At 37.4% G+C, this 14,851-nt stretch overlaps 1 protein-coding gene across 13 annotated transcripts in view; it reads left to right on the forward strand.

Annotated features, from left to right (window-relative positions):
- ptprfa (protein tyrosine phosphatase receptor type Fa) overlaps positions 1-14,851 on the forward strand; it is a 244,120-nt gene that overhangs the window by 38,956 nt on the left and 190,313 nt on the right. The window contains exon 3 of one of the 13 annotated variants that reach the window (XM_051896608.1): positions 627-726. The exons of the other annotated variants lie outside the window; for them this stretch is intronic. The gene's annotated coding sequence lies outside the window, so the exon portion shown is untranslated. The remainder of the gene's footprint in view (positions 1-626; positions 727-14,851) is intronic. 13 annotated transcript variants of the gene reach the window in all.

Raw genomic sequence — 14,851 nt, forward strand, 5'->3', positions numbered from 1 at the left:
TGATAAAAACCGAACCATGAGTAATTTGAACCGTTGCACCCCTATAATATACACATAAAGAATATCGGCCAATATATCAATATCAGACTTTTTTACTCCCTAATATCAATATCGGCTCCCAAAAACTCATGACAGCCAAAGAGGGAAGAAGCATTTTTGTAAGACATTTTCAGCATCTCTTTATATGGACTTGGTCAAAGCACCAGAAGTAGCTGAATGAGCGTGTAGATTATTTTGTGCTAGTATGATTATGAAATCAAACTGCTCACCGTGATCAACAGAAAATCTCAGTTGCTTGAATGGTGACCTGTATTTATGAACAAAAATGTCAAATCCTTTTACACCTCTGTAGCCCACAAACATGTTCATCTGGAAACAAACTTGATTCGAGACAGTGCACATTGAAAAATCTTATAAACACACACAAACGCCCAAATAGCACAGGTGCTTTGAGTTATACGAATCAAATGCTGCATTAAATCCATTCAGCTCCATATAAATGAGAGGTCTCTTTTTTTAGTTATTAGCTTAATGACATTGAGATCTTTAACAGACACAGAATTGTGTTTAATTGAGATATTCAGAAAAAATAAGTGAATCATGCATTAACGTTTTCTCTCTCTCAGTCTTGCTCTGGTGGCAATCAAGCTAGATGGACCTGCTGACAGCTCCAACTGTGTCAACATTACAGGATCAAAAACCCTGTCGACCTTTCAGCCTAGACAGGTGTGCGAGTCTATGTAAACTCTGACATTGTTATGTGAATAAGTTGAGTTGCAGAGCATGCATTTAGAGATCCTGACAGTTTTTCAGTGGGCGTGTGTGTGTGGTTCAGGACTTAAGGCAAAACATTTTTAGGAACACAAAAAATTAGGAGCACAGTCAAAAATTTAGGAGCACTTTGTGATCGATAACTGACATTAACTTTCCCTTTACAGAGCGATTATTTGTCCCTTTAAATTAAGTTTCAGGGGCATTTTTACATTATAAGAGCATTTTTTTTTCTAATTTTATTAAATGTATGCATCATATTTAGTCAATTTCTTAAACTAAGATTAAAAATGTATTTTCAAATGTTAATTTAAACAATAAATTCAGTTAGAACAGTAAGACCCAATCAAACTGTTACCAATTAAAAGAAATCATCAAAAAATCCATCTTTGCACTGCAGAAGTGGCACAGAAGCTCCATCTGAAGTGGTATTTAGACACATTTACATTGACTGTTTAATGCAGCTCATTGGTAAATAATGTGGAATGAATGTTCTAGATATAATTTTTGAATTTAGAAATATGTAAAAATGTTACTTTAAAAGTTTGATATTTTAAGTATAAACAGTCTATGTAAAGTGTAAATATGAAAATAAACCGCCAGTAGGTGGCGGCAAGGGCAAGTCAATGTGCAAGTCATTCGAAGATTCATTCGAAATCACCGTTGCTTTAACATGCGCAACAGTTCTGGTGTGGCTTTGTTTGAAACTATTTTCACGAAATAGAGCAAAAAGAGACAGTATTGTGGCTAAAATGTGAAGTCACTTAATATCAACTTGTTTATTGGACTTCAATAAGATCAGTAAGTATCACATTTGCAATCATGCCACTGTGACCATGGCACCGCCCCCCACCATCGTTTTGATTTTTTATAGTAATAAAAATCATTTAGTTCAGTTGGAGAACAGACACTACAGTTAAAAACTGAACGCGTCTGCTCATTTCAGCATGAGCCGAACAAGAGTCGCAGCACAGATCAGCAGCAGGAGTCAGATTTCACCTCATTTCATCCATTTAGCCTCACTTTTCTGACTAACAAGACGATGGATGAAGATATAAGCATTCAAAACTTACAGTCTCTCACTTCCGCTAAAATGAATCATGGATTTTCAAGACATCACATCGCACTTCAGCTTCTTATCAAATCTTCTGTCCAATCAAATGCTCTCTAGAATCTGAAGTCCCACCCCCTCCTACACTATCAACAGACACTGAAGCTGCGGCTGAAATCGGTCATTTGTTCACACATTTACTAGTTTCTACATGGTAAAGTGCACATAGTGCACTATATATTCCATATATTCCATTGACGTGAATGAAGTCTGTTTTCACGTTAGTATAACGTAAACCGATGCAGCGCGAGCACAGTCTGCTATGGCCCAGGGACACGAGAGCACAGAGCGGATCATATCCGCGAGTCGGCTCAGACCACGAAAGGTATCGGACCCATTTAAATTCTGCACAGAATGCTATATTTTAAAGTGATATAGAGGAGATTAGGAGGATAAACGGTTAGATATTAAAAGGAAACAGAGGTTTTACTGAGTTTAACGGCTCTGGCCAAGCTGTGATATAAACGAAACGCTATTGGCTATTTTTAAAAAGGGGCAGGGCTGTTTCAGTTGAAATTACGGAAACATATTGAATAATGCTGCGCGTTCCAAGACACTTCAGCGGGCCTTTAAAATAAGTAATATGCGCACGGGCATTCATAACGGTGCGGTGTTTTTTTTTATTAATTTTTGGAGGCATTTTTGCCCCAAGCCCCCATTAATTTCCGACCTTGCTTATGATCATCAAATGTAGCATTTTCAGTTAATTTGGCTGAAACAACATGAGACGGTCTGGTAACTGCGTATCACGTTTACGGTACGCACGTCTTTTGCACTTTCTCTGATGACTGAAGCAAAATCTTTGAATAAAGGCATGAAAAGTAGCTGATTGCAGTACAAAACATAATTGTTGTTCAACGTAGATGCATGTAGGGAGTTGTACTTTTTATTCTGATTGTATCATAGATCTATTCATGAGAATCAGTCGGGTCACTCACACCGGTGCGCCTAAATATTTTTTTCAGTTGCACGCGGCTATTTTCAGTCGCAAATGCGACCAAAATGGTCACAGTGTAGAGCTCTGTAAGGTTGTCCTACGTTGTCCTTGTGGGGACATTTTTTGGTCCCCATGAAGAAAACAGCTTATAAATCTTATAAATAAGTGATGTTTTTTGAAAATGCAGTAAAAATGCAGAAAGTTTTCTGTGATGGGTAGGTTTAGGGGTAGGGGATAGAACATACAGTTTATATAGTAATAATAATACAAAAAAACAAACCAAAAAAAAAAAAAAAAAACTGTGTGTGTGTGTGAATGGGAAAAGGCCATATGAAAGTGACAGTTTCTTTATGTCTAAGGAGTATTGTTAAAGGTGTTTCTTAAAACCCTGTTAACTGTGGTAAAGTGCATGGATCCTTGGTTTTATAATATGAGGAAACGGTAATCTTCAAAAACAATTACAATTATTATTAATAATATTAAGTTCATTTTTTTAGTATTGTACTGACTGTTTGAAGTAAATTGGAGTGTTGTTTACCTGTGCAAAACTCTTTGTTTCTAGAGTGTTGCCAGGGCAGTTAAAGGGTTAGTTCACCCAAAAATGAAAGTAATGTCATTTATTACTCACCCTCATGCCGTTCCACACACGTAAGACCTTCGTTAATCTTCGGAATGCAAATTAAGATATTTTTGTTGAAATATGATGGCTCACTGCGTCCTGCATAGCCAACAATGACATTTCCTCTCTCAAGATCCATTAATGTACTAAAAACATATTTAAATCAGTTCATGTGAGTACAGTGGTTCAATATTAATATTATAAAGCGACGAGAATATTTTTGGCGTGCCAAAACAACAAAATAACGACTTATATAGTGATGGCCGATTTCAAAACACTGCTTCAGGAAGTTTTGGAGCATAATGAATCAGCGTGTCGAATCAGTGTATCGAATCAGCGGTTCGGAGCGCCAAAGTCACGTGATTTCAGCAGTTTGGCGATTTGACACGCGATCTGAATCATGATTCGACACGCTGATTCATAACGCTCCAAAGCTTCCTGAAGCAGTGTTTTGAAATCGGCCATCACTGTATAAGTCATTATTTTGTTTTGTTTTTTTGGCGCACCAAAAATATTCTCGTCGCTTTATAATATTAATATTGAACCACTGTACTCACATGAATTGATTTAAATATGTTTTTAGTACATTAATGGATCTTGAGAGAGGAAATGTCATTGCTGGCTATGGAGGCCTCACTGAGCCATTGGATTTCAACAAAAATATCTTAATTTGTGTTCCGAAGAAGAACGAAGGTCTTACGGGTGTGGAACGACATGAGGGTGAGTAATAAATGACATTATTTTCATTTTTGGGTGAACTAACCCTTTAAAAAGATGTTAGAGAGAGTGGGTGGTCGAAGGAGTTCACCCACCCTCAAGTCTTTGTGATATTTTGGTCTAATATGAGTCTGTCTTTCAGTCTGAGAGAATTATTTTTTTTTTTACCCTTTTGTCATCTGCCAGATGAAAATTATAAGTCTGGTCACTTAGAAAAGAAAGTGCACACCTCTCCTCAACAAGCTGTAAAATAGCCAATTTTGCACACATCTTTGAGGGCCTGACCTCACATATCGAAGTTCTGTAATAATTCACTTGCAATGAATGAAGTTGCAAAACCGTAATACCTCTTGGATGTAAGTGGCTAGACGCATAAAAATCTAAACGAAGATGTCTACATTAAAAGTGCCTGTATGCCACAGAATTTGCATAGCATGCTCATGTCAGATATTTTTAATTCCTCTGCAGTAGGAAAGGTATAGAAGAAGAATTTCTACTGGTTGACATACACTACCAATTTTTTATAGAAATTAATACTTTATATATTAAAAATATATCAAAAGTGACTGCAAAGACATGTAATGATACAAAAAAAATTCTATTGCAAATAAATGTTGTTCTTTTGAACTTTCTGTTCATCAAAGAATCCTGAGAAAATGTATCACGGTTTCCACTAGGGCTGTCACAATCATGACATTTGGCTAATGATTAATTGTTTAAGAAATAATTGCGATTATGACAATTAATTGTCTGTTTTAGGGCTTTGTCATACATTTTTTGTGTGCTTTGTCACAAATTATTGTGATTAATGGAATCCTTTCTAAGTTGTCACTTTGCAGTGTAAATTAATACAGTTAACACCTTTAAATATACATTAGTTATAAAATTCTGTAAATAACTGAAACAATCACAGCTGGCCAATCACAGAGAAGGTCATAAATGTAACACACACACACACACACACACACACACACAAATATATATATTGTCATTGTTGTCATGCACAATCTCTCTCTCTCTCTCTCTCTCTCTCTCTCTCTCTCTCTCTCTCTCTCTCACTAATTCATTCAAATAAATGCAATTTTACCACAGTGCTTTATCTCTGTGTCTGATCTGAAGTGGGCAGAAAGCTAGACCTAATGACCCATAAACAAAACAACTTACGAAAATTAACTGTTATTTTTACCCATCCAGTCAGCTTTAACTTGTCAATGCTGGCAAATGATCAATATTGTTACTCCCTGTACGCAGAGTATGAATTCTTCTGCATACCAACTACCACTATGGGCGCCATCTGAAAAATTTACATTTATTATAATATATTCAAATAGAAAACAGTTATTATTTTAAATTGTAATAATATTTTACAATAGTACTGTTTTTACTGTATTTTTAATCAAACAGATGTAGCCGTGGTGAACATAAGTGACTTCTTTCAAAAAACATTTTAAAAATCTTACCAAAACCAAACTTTTGAATAGCAGTATATTTCTGCCACCACACGGTATGTACAATGTTTTACACTGACTTTAAATCTGTATTATTCAATCAGATTTCTAAACAGTCTATTTTACAGGTAAAAGTGCTCAGTTTTTCAGAGAGTTCTCTATCTATTAATGCCTAATGCTGAAGTATAGGACATGTGTTCTAGGTGGCCTTTTTTTTTTTGGCTTGTCATTTAACTTTTATCTAAAGCAACTTACAGTGCACAACGTGCTGCTGCATTCCCCCTGGAGCAATCTTGATTAAGTGTCTTGCTCAAGGGCACAGTACTGATAGGGGAGCTTTGTATCTTTCCACTTTTTATGGGTCTGCCTACCTGGGCTGTATTGTGTTGGCAGTGCAAAATGTTAACCACCACCACCTTTTCTGTGTTATGACACCACACATCCTCACTGTAATGCCTTTCTTTTTACTCACCCTCCAGAGGTGGCCCCCTTAGAAAAATATAGCTGTGTTTTTCAATTCCTTTCACTTGAAATATAAAACAAGAGGCAGACATGACTCTTCACCACCCTGATGAGTGGTATCTCTGTAAGCTGACATCAATAGACCCTCATTCCCTCCAGTGGTGTAAATAAGGAGAGCTTTAAGGACAGGCCTGTGCATGCAGGCTGGGAATGAGTGGGCCTGAAACCTGAGTCTGGGGATGCTCACAGGCCACCTATAGTGTGGAGTCTGGATGCTGCGGGGTTCTTCTCCCCTATCAGAGTTTATAATCTTCCTCTGCACTACCTGGGAGTGTGAAGAACATGTGAATTAGCATGAATTAATGGGTTTGGGAAGAAAAAGACTTCCTAATCTTCAGTGAGGCCTGTGCTGCAGATTCTGCTGTTATATTATCACTGCACCAGGGATTGTGTGAGCAGCATCACAGCTGGTTTAGACAAACTACACTATAAGAAAATCTCAACTCAATATAATTCTTTTTTGCATGCTTTTTTGAGTTTTACTTGCTTCAAAAATTTGAGAGAAATTTATTTTGTCAGTTCAAATACAATTAACAAATCAATTGGATAAACAGTGTAAATTAAGTTTAGTTTACTAAAATCAAAAAAGATGTTTTACAGTGTAGTTTATGTATATTTAGCTATGATTTAGTTACACATATATAGTCTCACATGCAGTGTTCTCCATGATGTGGCTTGTCTTACGAATATGTCGACCTGTGCATCTGTATTATTGAAAAAAAAATCACAGCTTTTTCTGCATTTTATGACCATTAATTCATCAAACCAATTCAAGAAATATATAACAGTCAGTAACAGTTTACAGATATCATAGAAATGAATGGAAAATTTTGTAAATGAATCCTACATGTTGCCAACTTTCCTGCATCTTCATTAATAAATCAGCTATTGTTTTTATGCCAAACTTAGTATGCACTCCAAACTCCTACATATGCAAGTAGCTTACTCCTTGTGTATTATGCCTTTTTGAGCTAACCACATCATCTCTCTGTGGCTGTTTTAACCTTGTTTTGGAGGTTTGTGAAGATGTCTGTCTTTGAGGACTGTGGCTTGAGGTTGTGGTTGAATTTAAATGATACTTTAGCTTTTAATGTAATTATTAGATTACAGTCAGTCTACCTGTTTCCTTTTATGACTTGCCACATTGTATACAGGGTCCAACATGAACTTCTGCCTTGCCTACCAGTGAGAAATGAATTAAGGATATTTACCAGCCATAAATAGCTATTTCTTACCAGCCATAAAACTGTATTTGCATTAGTTTTATTAAAAGTATATTTTTGGCCCTTGGGAGTTGTCCTTACCTTAGGTGATAGATGACATTAGATATTGCTTTAATCTCTGCCTCATATGATATGTGCCAGATTAGAGACGTTATATGTAAATATAAAGATTTTCTGTCATAACTTTTTTTTTTCTGCTTTACTGCAATGAATATTTCACATATACAGAGCCAGGATAATATAAACTAAACTAAACTAAACTAAACGAATTCCGGGTTCAGACTGCACAATATTTTTGTCTGTTACTATAGTCACTGTGTCAGATTATGCAATTTTGACTCCTAAATTCTTCTTGAGTCATGGACAAGAAACATGTCAGACTACACTTTTCTTCCCAACCAGTCATCGCTTGCCGTCTTTAATGACATGTTTGATGTCACCGAGAAAGCGGAACTAGCGACTGACTTCCGGAAACAAGAGTGTAAACAAACAATGGCTACCGAAGTGGCGTTTTAGTTTACTGCTAATTCCAGTTCTCACCGGAGTTCGCACCTCCGCTATCGTTCTCCACAATTTATCTTTTTTCACTCTGTGGTGGTCCAGGAAACATCATAAAGGCAGGAGTGTTGTTGCCAAAGCTCCACAAACCTTTCCTCCATAATTCCACCTAACAGCACCAATACCATTGTCTTTCTTTCATTGTGTTTCTATGTTTGAAAGCTGTGTACGGAAGAGCTTCTTTTCTCCTATTGGTCAATGTCACAGATGTGACGGAACCTATCGTAGAGGGCCAAAACATGCATTAAACATGCTGGTCTTTCTGTCAGGACGTCGTGAAGCATCGCAGACGCTGTGTCGGTTGTCGTCCACTATGACACACTACACAAGATAAAACGATTGATTCTTGCGCCCTGACGCCCATTGTCATTTACAAATCATTATGAATCACCGCGACACCCTACGTCAAGTGGATTGTGCAAAATCACACTGATATCGTGTAGTTTGAACCCGACATAAAGGTAAAAGTTGCTAGAGGATTTGCAAGTCATGACAGATATTTTCTTTAGGGTGTGAAATATGAAGAACGGCAATCAAACATGCTTCTATGTCTGCATTCTGCGTTCAAATGTGATGACATTCAAAGACTTTACAAAATCCTTGAATAGGTTATAGGAAATGGCCCTTGCATACTCTTAAACTGGATACCACAATACTTCCACTAAGATGTGCACTTTCATTAATGAAGAAAGCATTGCTATTTTGTCAAGCACAGATGCCAGAGGTGGTCAGGCTTAGATCGCTCATCCTAAGACAGTGGTTCCCAAACTTTTTAGAGAGGAGTACCCCCTGAGGCATTTAACATCCTTCTGCGTACCCACTCTTTTCCACTTAGACTGCAGTCACACCTTTTCCATAAGGGACACCTTTTTCATTTGCATCCTTAAATTGATTTTCCAGTGCATTTTTACCTTTATAAATACCTTTATGAAATAAATTAAGTTTAAAAAAAAAAGTTAAATAGAGAAGTATGCAATGATGGTAAAAACGAAGTGATACTTTTAAAAACTAAACGAAAACCGCCAGTAGGTGGCGGTAAGTCACTGTCTTAATGAGTGAGTCATTGAGTCATTCATTCAGTAATGAAGCAAGCGGCTGTATGAATGAGTCATTGAATCAATGACTCTTACGATTCGTTCAAAGCCGCAGATTTGTTCACGAAACACTGCTGTGTGTTGCTTGGACACCAAATACTTTATATACAGTCTTAAAGGGACTTTGTTGGAGATGAACAACAGTTCTGCTGTTATTTTGTTGCAAAATAGAGCAAACAATACTTACAGGACTGTGTTTAAAATGTACATCACTTAACATTACCTTTCTGTTTGTTGAACTGTTGTATAAAATCAATGTCACCTTCGCGATTGTGTGGATATCAGGAAAAAAATGCATTATTGCTTGGATAATATATTACCAACAATAAAAACAAGAACTCACACAGGGTATGCTTTTGTATCGAAGAGACTTTGAGTCATAAATCGATTTCAATGCACAGTCTGTATATAGGCTATTTGTTCTTTAAAGTGCTAAATCTCCACTTTTACATTGTCAAAAACGTAGTAATTTAGCGTGATCTGCTAAGGCAGCAGACTATGCACGCAACCTATCATATGCACACTGCTTGTGTGGATGCAGTCAGTTTTTTTGACCGCAAAAGATGACGTAGGTTTGATTGGATGTTATGTATTTATGGCATTTTGTCTGCTAGAAATACATGCTTGGTTTTAATGTTATTTTAAGGTAGGACAGAATGAGATGAACGGCAAAACTCAGCATTTTATTTGCATACTCCCTCTGTCACCTCACATACCCCAGTTTGGGAACCACTGCCCTAAGACAAGTGTCATGTGACTGAACAAATGCGACAGAGCACAGACAGCACACCGGATGACCAGCAGCTCTGTAATTACCCCAGTTTGTGCTGGGTGAGAGAGAGTATGCAATTAGGACAAGGGAAATCTTAATGCATTGTGTGTCGTCTAATGGCACTTCCTCTCTGTGCTTTGCATGGGCATAAATCAAGCGAATCTGTTGCTCTGACACAGTGGGGTGTGCCGTCCTTCACATTGATTAACATTATGAATTCATGCCACTGTGTCTGTCTGCTACAGCCTCTGGCCCTGGGGAGCGGAGCAGTATATCAGAACAGATGTGAACTCACCCCACTGTCACCCTATATCTTGCAGAGACAAGATCCCTTTTGTTTATGTCACTGAGGGCCTGTGCTTTTACATTCTGTATGTTAAACTGAAATTTCTTATAGTAGATTACTATGGAAATGGGATGAGCCATCAGTGTCTGTATGTTCGACATCCCCTGTGCTTTCATTTTCCAGAAATCCTAGTGTAAATAAATGATTTGTCTGACAATCATATTTTTGAAAGCTAACCTCACAGAGCATTACAGTGTTGTCAGACATAGGTAAATGTGACTGGAGGTAGAAATGAATGTGTTCTCTGACATATTGAGCACAGCTCTTCTTGTTAATTAAAACTGCTTGAATGTTTAAACTGACAGGACCTAAAACACGTGAAAATGATAAACTTTCGCTCTGTGATGGTTAAATGTTGCAATTAATCCAAGAATCACATGCGTTTCGAGCAATGCACTGGTCAGTAGAGATCACGTATTAACTATACAGTCCCTATCACACATGCTGCCATGTGACTATCGCAGATGTGCACATTACGATATTGATCCTAAAACGATATATCGGGCATCCCTTAGTGCATCTCAAATAGTGCAGAAAAAAAAGATTACTTAATTATTTTGCGCTGGGACAACATGAATAATATTTGTTGCATTAACTGAAACTACAACACGAATTCCAGAAATGTTGGGACGTTTTTTAAATTTGAATAAAATGAAAACTAAAAGACTTTTTATTTTATTCACAATAGAACATAGATAACATAATAAATGTTTAAACAGAAATTTTACAATTTTATACACAAAATGAGCTTATTTCAAATTTGATGCCTGCTACAGGTCTCAAAATAGTTGGGACGGGGGCATGTTTACCATGTTGTAGCATCTCCTCTTCTTTTCAAAACAGTTTGAAGATGTCTGGGCATCAAGGTTATGAGTTTCTGGAGTTTTGGTGTTGGAATTTGGTCCCATTCTTGCCTGATATGGGTTTCCAGCTGCTGAAGAGTTCGTGGTCGTCTTTCGTTTAATGATGCGCCAAATGTTCTCTATAGGTGAAAGATCTGGACTGCAGGCAGGCCAATTCAGCACCCGGACTCTTCTACGACAAAGCCATGCTGTTGTAATAGCTGCAGTATGTGGTTTTGCATTGTCCTGCTGAAATACACAAGGCCTTCCCTGAAATAGATGTTGTCTGGAGGGAAGCATATGTTGCTCTAAAACCTTTATATACCTTTCAGCATTCATAGTGCCTTCCAAAACATGCAAGCTGATCATACCATATGTACTTATGCACCCCCATACCATCAGAGATGCTGGCTTTTGAACTGAATGCTGATAACACGCTGGAAGGTCTCCCTCCTCTTTAGCCCGGAGGACACGGCGTCCGTGATTTCCAACAAGAACTGCAAGGACTGGTCTGACATAGAACACTTTTGCACTTTGAAATAGTCCATTTTAAATAAGCCTTGGCCCACAGGACACGACGGGGCTTCTGGACCATGTTCACATATGGCTTCCTTTTTGCATGATAGAGCTTTAGTTGGCATCTGCAGATGGCACTGCGGATTGTGTTTACCAACAGTGGTTTCTGGAAGTATTCCTGGGCCCATTTAGTAATGTCGTTGACACAATTGCGCCGATGAGTGATGCAATGTCGTCTGACGGGCATCCAATAAAGGTCTTCGGCCAGCTCCTCTGAATCTTTTGATGATGTTATGCACTGTAGATGATGAGATTTGCAAAGCCTTTGCAATTTTACGTGAGAAACATTGTTTTTAAAGTATTCCACAATCTTTTTACACACTCTTTCACAGATTGGAGAGCCTCTGCCCATCTTTACTTCTGAGAGACTCTGCCTCTCTATGTTACAGACCTGATATCAGTTAACTTAATTAGTTGCTAGATGTTCTCCTAGCTGAATCTTTTCAAAATGTCTTGCTTTTTGCAACTTTTTTGAAATTTCAAATTTAAAAAACGTCCCAACATTTCCGGAATTCGGGTTGTACATTGGTAGATTTTTAGTTCCCAGCATTACATATTTAAGTGGACTGAACATAATGAAATTAATTTGTGATACATGTAGCCAGGATAAACATTGTTTCATTTAGTTATCTTATAACACAGGTAACTATATTTCCACACTTTCTACATTTGTGTCAGGGTTGCATTTACTGATTGTTGCGTCCTAGAAAAACAGAGAAAAAGTTATGTAATATCTCAAGTGTCTGTAAACACAATTGTCTCGCAGCCCCAGAGGCCCTTTAGGCAGGATTTGTTGATGTATTTGTCACTTTGATATGACTGCCAATTTAGACAACCAGATTACCCCATGGTTTGGGTCATTCTCATGAACGCAATCCTTCTCAGCGTGAGGATTACAGAGAAGACACTTGCGGATCAAGAGAATGAAACAGCATTAATTTTCTAATTCGAAAAAGAGTCTGTCAGAATTTAGCAAGCATGAAAACTGGTGGATTATAGCCAGAGACTTTGCACCACTGCAATAGTGCCATCACAGGGCTTGCATGTGTGAGATTTCCTGGCTTGTTCATCTGGTGTGATTCATTGCCACATTATTCCAAGCAAGACTTGCTTACATGCACATTACATGACATGAGACCTACATTACCAATTAGCAAGCTAATTTACCCACAGCAAAGTAGCTTTACAAGTCTGATGTGCTGGAAGGAAATTCTTATATCACCATTTTCCAGTACATGCCAACCATGCTTGAATGAAAAGAAGCAGCTGTAGCTCAGTTGTCCCATTTTTTCCCAAGGATTTGCACACATTGAATCACATTTTGCTAACAGCAGGTGCTTTTGTCCTCTCAGATGACAGTCCTTTAGATTGAAAGCTTAAGCTAGAATGAAGAGAAGATGAGAGCAGTGTTACAAGCATCTTCCTTGAACTCATGTGTGCATGTGTGAGGTTTGAAGTGAAACTCAAGCCTGTGCATTTGTAGAATTATGTGACATAGTGACAATACCATTCAAAAAAACAAGAATCGTGGCTTCAGTTTCGGTTTATGCATTACGTTACTTGTGCCTATTCTCGATGAATGTGTGAGTGTGTGTGTGATTCAATGCACTGCCCTGAAACTGTGTAGAGTGTCTCATTTCATAGATTGCATTTTCTTTTAAGTTGTAGTCTACATTTGAATTTATGTTACACATGTGACACTCACAAGCACATACACACACAGGGTCCAGAATTAGCTTCTTTGTTTGTTTTTTTTGTCTTCTTTTTTTTGCCACACCTGCTAGGTAATATAAGAAAATAACTCATGAATACTGCTCATGAAACTGTTATTTCCTTCTTAAATAAAATAGTAATTTTTTCAAAAATAGATGCATGCATAATCTATAAGTCACTTTTTTACATTTCTAAATCTACATTTCTGTTGTTGGCAGTAAATAGCGCAATCAATTTTGAACACTTGCAGCATCACATACACTCTTACGAAAAAGTAAATACATAAATAAACATATGAAAATATCACTTAGTTTGTAAATGAATTACCTACAAAAAATATCAGTTTCCTTACTGTGACAGTTGCTGAAGTTTTCTAAGAATCACTCACATCACTTTGGTGTGATCAGTAATGGCAAAGGTCAGACTATCAATCTTATATTGCTATTATGCTTATTTTATATATAATCCATGCACTTCCTAAAAAGTTACCGGCCGATTTAATGAAGCCAGAATGTACTTGCATTTGGCGCTTGGCGAGTGTTCATTTTGGACCTGCTCACACAGATTCAGCCACATGCTCATTGCTCACTGACTGTACTGCTGAATGCTGTGAATGGTGGGTGGCAGCTGGTGAAAACAGATTAACACTTTATCTTTATTTAGTAACATTTCATTCAGATATTATATGTATTTCCTTTATTTGGAAAAATATACCTTAGAAGCTTGCTTTAATGAAAACTGAATGTATGCAGAGACCAGAAATCTGTGCTTTTGAGGGTGATGTAGTCTTATTTTTCTGCAGGTTATTTTTTTCCCCTGGCATTAGCTTTCCTGCTTTGAAGAGCCCTTCCATCAACCAGAAGTTTAATGAAAAATGATACATCTGTAATTTAATTCTGCCTCATTTTTCTTAGTCAAAACACATTAATTAATAGTCCAAGCACTGTAGCTAGAATACCCAGCAGTCCTGTTCAGGAGTAATTGGTTTCTGTAGGGAAACATGTATGTTTGACAGGTGGTTCAGGGGTTTGAGCGTTAGAGCTGCGAGATGCAGCACTCAATATGCTGTCATTGTACATTATTTAGAAATCTAAGTGTTCTAGTGGTGAGCTTTTGAACAGAGCTACACTTATGTGAAAAAGAATCCTCTTTTAATACTTGATACTATTTCAAGTGTGCACACACACACATTTGCACACTGACATGCTAACTAGCTCCAACTATTCTATAATTGCATTAAGTAAGGAATAATTGACCAATAATTGGGTGTGCATTATTTTCTAAGAATTCAACAGCCCGGAGTCAATTATTTCGCTTATACTACGGTTACCACACCTCAAGACACTGTTCCGATGTTGTGTTTCAAGACATTTGTCAGGTTTTTGTCCTTAAAACACTTGTGTGGACTAATTTCTTACGCATCTCATCCCAAGCCTCTGTTGCTAATTCCAAAACGTCATTTCAGAAGTCAAGCATATAGCATTAGTTCTGGCAGGTCACGTTAGTCAAGCTCGCATTAGCTGACACTCAGCTGATTCACATTGACCTATAGAAATAAGACGCCTATCACCACATTCGTATATATATGGTCCATTCAGTATT

This window comes from Ctenopharyngodon idella, chromosome 6 (genome assembly GCF_019924925.1).
Source record: "Ctenopharyngodon idella isolate HZGC_01 chromosome 6, HZGC01, whole genome shotgun sequence".
Classification (NCBI taxonomy): Eukaryota; Metazoa; Chordata; class Actinopteri; order Cypriniformes; family Xenocyprididae; genus Ctenopharyngodon; species Ctenopharyngodon idella.